Below are 6,844 nucleotides of genomic sequence, written 5' to 3' on the forward strand. Positions count from 1 at the left end.
CTGAGCGCCAGACCATGAACTATATTCCCATGAAGTTTGAAGACGATCCGATCAAAATTACTCAAAAAATAAGGGTTTCGTCGACTCCCCTGATTTGCGACAAAGTGACCTTGACCTTTGACCTTGACCTTCAAAATTTTGTGCACTGAAAGGGACCTCTATAGGCCTCTGATATGCGAAGTTACAAAAATTTCCAATGATAACTGTGCTCTGCAGAATTTTTTATACGTGATTACAGAGAAACAAACAAACAAACAAAAAAAAACAAGCTGACTAACATATCTTGCAAAAACTTCGTTTTGGCAAGATAATGAACAAGCCGGTAGGCGACGAGGGATTCGCTAGCATCGAAGCGCTGGATACGATGCTTTTCATTCTGACCGATCCACCGACGAAGATTCAGTGCCAAGACGTATTGGTTCACATACAATTGTTCCTCTGCCTGGCAAGATTTTTCCTATTGCGTATTTTGCCAACTGGCACTCCTCATAAAAATGACGGTAAATAGACACCCTATTTTTGAAGGACGACCATTTCAAAAATAATCGGTTTGCTGATTTGTACTGTGGAGCCTCATGTTGCAGACACACACACACACACACACACACACACACACACACACACACACACACACACATACACATACACATACACACACACACACACACACACACACATACACACACACACACACACACACACACACACACACACACACACACACACACACACACACAGACGGAAAACCCGATAAACTTCTCTCAACGCTCTTGTTTGACCACACCTCCTGAGCCACACAATATTTTTCATAAGCCACGCCCACTTTCCATAAGCCACGCCCACTTTACTACGCCACTCCCACTTTTCATCAATCACGTCCACTTTCCCTAAGCCCCGCCCACTTTCCTAAGCCCCTCATAAAAAATGACGGTAAATAGACACCCGATTTTTGAAGGACTCCCATTTGAAAAATAAAACCTCAATCAAAAATCGGCTCAAGTAAAATTTTCTAAATATCTCGAAGTGTTTAATTCCGAAGTCTCGTTTCTCTGCATTCAAAACTGAAGGACAAGTATTGAAAATACTGTACGCGGTTTTTCGGCCGCTGCACAGCAACGGGTGGTTGCTAGGCAACGAAATTCAAACGCGCACATTCCCATACCATATGGCACCTGTTGGCAAAGTTTCATCGAAATCGGTTCGCTGGTTCGTGCTGTGGAGCCTCGTGTTGCAGACACACACACACACACACACACACACACACACACACACACACACACACACACACACACACACACACACACACACACACACACACACACACACGGACAACCCGACAATAAGGGATATCAAGCATATATAGCGAATCCAAAAATCGTGATTAGTTGACCTTTCCGTGTGGTGGTCCAAGCCGTAATGTCATGGAATGTGTGGTGTTTATTTGTTCGTACATTAATAAAAATGCCGCGACGACACAAATAACAATGATAAGAAAAATGCCGTCAATAGGCAAAACTTTGACGTCATACGCTTGCGAAAACTATGCGTAATTTGTAATAAGATGCATTTAGTAATCATTTAGATATTTGAATGAAGTTTAATTTGGCGTCAACCGCCGGTCACTGAGTTATGTCCAAAAACGTGTTTTCACGTTGTGTGACGTCACGTCGTGACGTTTAGTCCGATTAAGACGGGGTTTGGACGCGGACCGCCTCAGGTGGATTGCCTATCAGGTGTAAAAATTTAAGAACGACTGGTCCAGCCGTTTGGGCTGTAGACGACCGGACAAACAAACAAACAAACAAACCAACAAACGGAACAGACCAACATACTTGACAAAATCGAAGATTTCGCCAAGTAACAAACAAACAAACAAACAGACAGGGGTGAAAACATAACCTTCACCTTCAGTGGCGGAGGTAATCATACTTTAACGGACACTTCAAAACACTTGGGGGGTGTGTTGTCCAATGCTGTATACCAAAGGAGCTCGGTCTCGGCATGCCTGTGTGCACATCCTTCAACTATTGTCCTACAGGGAATAGCACTAATCAAGCAATAATGGTACACCCAACACACACACGTACATACACGCAGCATAGAACATGCTGTACATACATGCATGATGAGAGTTTGTTTCCTGGCATGGCCTGCGCCTAATACATACCCCAGACAGTTTGATCAAAAGAAGAGAGGAGGGAGAAAAATATTTTCTTTTCTGATCTTTCTCTTCGTGTGTTGTATTTTATTTGGAATTCAGCATCTAAAAAGTCTGTGATGAATATCCCACTAACACTAACCCCCTCCTTGCTCCCTGAGATACTAGCTCAGCCAGTATCTTTCCGCCACCTAACTTTAATTTTTCCATTTAAAACAACCATTGGTTTTTTTTTTTTTTGCAATTACTCAAAGATTGGTATTCCCGTCAGCGCAGTGACGGGTCTTGCATTGGTATACTACCAATAAGGTTGCGGTGAAAAGGACAGGGCAAGGGGAAAGGATTGTACATTGCGTCCGATGTTCAGGTGAATGCCGAGCTGTGCCTGCATTTGCTGCACTGAAAGAGGGTGTTGTGTTCGAGTGAAGCACTGCTGAATGGATTTATGTTGTTCATAGTATGTGTGCATTGTGAAGTGCATGTTGTATGTGGTTTGAGCGTGTAAAGTGCTTGAACAAGTGTTTGAGAATGAGGTTTGAGAATGGAGTTTGAGAAGGAGGTAAAGAACAATGGGGGTAACTGCAGCTACACTCACAACACATCTTTCCCTTCCACTTATACGAGGCAGAGAGGTAATTTAGCAAAACAAAAACACGACAGATATAACTACACTCGGGATCCCTTATGTGTTGTATGCATCTCCACGGGGTCTCCGACAGCCGTAACATTCCCCCCTCCTCTGTATTGGACTCATCCCGAGCTGTTAGTGCATGTCAAATGTAGACCGTTTAACACGATTGCCTCATCTGTTTAAGGAGAAGTGAATTCTTGCAGAAAGTTTTCTGGAAGGCTCACTTGGCTGTGCCTGGATGGGTTGGGGGGGGTTGTGGAGTAGCAGCTGAAATCCAAATCCTATCCAGGTTCCTCCTGATGCTCTTTACTTCTGTGAGTTCATTCTTGGACTTCCATTTGAGATGATGTTTGTAACATACATATCCTGATGCTGTGTGGACTATGCTTCCCCAATAATGGACCTCTGGTAGCTTGTACATGTTGCTGTGTTTGACTTTGGGGAGTAACTGCTGAAATCTATCTATTCAGGTTCTTACCAACATCTTTGTTCTTTTTTCCTTTCATAATTCTTTTTATTCATAAAAGTTCTTACTTTTTCATCTCTTTTACTCTCTATTTCTCTCTTTTGTTATATATCTGTTTAAGGAGAAGTGAATTCTTGCAGAAATTTTTTCTGTAAGGCTCACTTGGCTGCGCCTGGATGCGTTTGAGAGTCGTGGAGTCGCGGCTAAAACCCGAATCCTATCCAGGTTCCTCTTGGTGACTCCATCTTTGCTATTTACTTCTTTGGGTCCGTTCTTGGTCTTCCATTTGAGAACATGCCCCATTAAGAAAAATAAATAAAATCGAATGCGTTGTGCACCTTTCCCACTCATTCACTCTAGCACATATCTCTTACAATTTCTAAATTCAGTCTTTTATCTTTACTCATATGACCAGGTTGGTTCAAACTATACACTAGAAACAATCATGGGTCTGGTCCACCATTGTCCTCTGATCCACAGCACCATGATGGCAAGTTCTTGGGTGGTGGAGAAAAAGGGGGGGGCAACGGGCAAGTCATGGCAAAGGCAAACATGACAAGGCAACCTGGGCCAGCAGGTGTTGCTAGTCAAGCAACATTCTCATACATGCACCTGAGGGGGTGGCGGTACCGGCCGATCAGGTGACGGGCTCGACTCTAACCTAAATAGTCCCCTAAATCTCCCCATGGCCGATCCTTGTCATTATCCGTGCCCCTCTTAGCAAAGGAGACTGTCTGTCTCCACTCCGACCTTAGTCCGGAGTGTTTTTCACCACAATACCTATCTTAAACGAGCCATACTCACAGCCTGTCAATTCACTTTTGCACCCTGCAAAACACAACTTTGCACACACAGTATCAACCGCAGAACGACTTCCATTGAAATTTCGCTGGATCCCCCTAGATAACTTTTAACTAGCCCTGGATTTCTTTGGACTGGACTCATTACCTCCCAATCATTCCTTAGCACCACTATTTATTCCTCTCCGGGCTGCTGTTCTCACATTCATTTCATTGAACAATGGTGACGCCACATCTTTTTGAACAACTGTACTGTAATTTCCCTCCAGCTCACTCATGCACTCCCCATCGTCCCTTAAACCACGCACGTTCCTTTGAACTCCACGTTGTTAATCGACATATGTACCCAGTTTAGTCTCACCCGTCTCAAAACCATTGTGTCCCGAATACTCCCGTCTAGTGTTCATGTGCCCCCCACAAGGAGCAACCATTTGCAAGTGCCCCCCACCTTGGTTTAAATTTCCTTTCCCTAATATGACGAGCCCCCTCCTCTGGGGAGGTGCTCAGTGTCGCGCCCACCGCCTGCTAACTATTTAAATTCTCGCACGGGACGCAGGGGATATAGCTGTCATTTGGAAATTACGTTTCAAAGTTTACAAAAACAACACACACAACTGTGTGCTGCATACGGGAGAATGTCTTAGTATTAGTGATGGCCTTTTGTCACGTGTCTTTGTATTAGGGATGGCCTTTTGTCACGTGTCTTTGTATTAGGGATGGCCTTTTGTCATATGTCTTTGTATTAGGGATGGCCTTTTGTCACATGTCTTTGTATTAGTAATGGCCTTTTGTCACATGTCTTTGTATTAGGGATGGCCTTTTGTCACATGTCCTTGTATTAGTAATGGCCTTTTGTCACATGTCTTTGTATTAGGGATGGCTTTTTGTCACATCTCTTTGTATTAGGGATGGCTTTTTGTCACATGTCTTTGTATTAGTAATGGCCTTTTGTCACATGTCTTTGTATTAGGGATGGCCTTTTGTCACATGTCCTTGTATTAGTAATGGCCTTTTGTCACATGTCTTTGTATTTGGGATGGCCTTTTGTCACATGTCTTTGTATTAGGGATGGCTTTTTGTCACATGTCTTTGTATTAGGGATGGCCTTTTGTCACATGTCTTTGTATTAGGGATGACCTTTTGTCACATGTCTTTGTATTAGGGATGACCTTTTGTCACATGTCTTTGTATTAGTGATGGCCTTTTGTCACGTGTCTTTGTATTAGGGATGGCCTTTTGTCATATGTCTTTGTATTAGGGATGGCCTTTTGTCACATGTCTTTGTATTAGTAATGGCCTTTTGTCACATGTCTTTGTATTAGGGATGGCCTTTTGTCACATATCCTTGTATTAGTAATGGCCTTTTGTCACATGTCTTTGTATTAGGGATGGCTTTTTGTCACATGTCTTTGTATTAGGGATGACCTTTTGTCACATGTCTTTGTATTAGGGATGACCTTTTGTCACATGTCTTTGTATTAGTGATGGCCTTTTGTCACATGTCTTAGTATTAGTGATGGCCTTTTGTCACGTGTCTTTGTATTAGGGATGACCTTTTGTCATATGTCTTTGTATTAGGGATGGCCTTTTGTCACGTGTCTTTGTATTAGGGATGGCTTTTTGTCACATGTCTTTGTATTAGGGATGACCTTTTGTCACGTGTCTTTGTATTAGGGATGACCTTTTGTCACATGTCTTTGTATTAGGGATGACCTTTTGTCACATGTCTTAGTATTAGTGATGGCCTTTTGTCACGTGTCTTTGTATTAGGGATGGCCTTTTGTCATATGTCTTTGTATTAGGGATGGCCTTTTGTCACATGTCTTTGTATTAGTAATGGCCTTTTGTCACATGTCCTTGTATTAGTAATGGCCTTTTGTCACATGTCTTTGTATTAGGGATGACCTTTTGTCACATGTCTTTGTATTAGGGATGACCTTTTGTCACATGTCTTTGTATTAGGGATGACCTTTTGTCACATGTCTTTGTATTAGTGATGGCCTTTTGTCACATGTCTTAGTATTAGTGATGGCCTTTTGTCACGTGTCTTTGTATTAGGGATGACCTTTTGTCATATGTCTTTGTATTAGGGATGGCCTTTTGTCACGTGTCTTTGTATTAGGGATGGCTTTTTGTCACATGTCTTTGTATTAGGGATGACCTTTTGTCACGTGTCTTTGTATTAGGGATGACCTTTTGTCACATGTCTTTGTATTAGGGATGACCTTTTGTCACATGTCTTAGTATTAGTGATGGCCTTTTGTCACGTGTCTTTGTATTAGGGATGGCCTTTTGTCATATGTCTTTGTATTAGGGATGGCCTTTTGTCACATGTCTTTGTATTAGTAATGGCCTTTTGTCACATGTCCTTGTATTAGTAATGGCCTTTTGTCACATGTCTTTGTATTAGGGATGACCTTTTGTCACATGTCTTTGTATTAGGGATGACCTTTTGTCACATGTCTTTGTATTAGGGATGACCTTTTGTCACATGTCTTAGTATTAGTGATGGCCTTTTGTCACGTGTCTTTGTATTAGGGATGGCCTTTTGTCATATGTCTTTGTATTAGGGATGGCCTTTTGTCACATGTCTTTGTATTAGTAATGGCCTTTTGTCACATGTCTTTGTATTAGGGATGGCCTTTTGTCACATGTCCTTGTATTAGTAATGGCCTTTTGTCACATGTCTTTGTATTAGGGATGGCTTTTTGTCACATGTCTTTGTATTAGGGATGACCTTTTGTCACATGTCTTTGTATTAGGGATGGCTTTTTGTCACATGTCTTAGT

Source organism: Eptatretus burgeri, chromosome 9, assembly GCF_056783735.1.
Source record: "Eptatretus burgeri isolate ZD-2024b chromosome 9, Ebu_testis_v1, whole genome shotgun sequence".
NCBI lineage: Eukaryota > Metazoa > Chordata > Myxini > Myxiniformes > Myxinidae > Eptatretus > Eptatretus burgeri.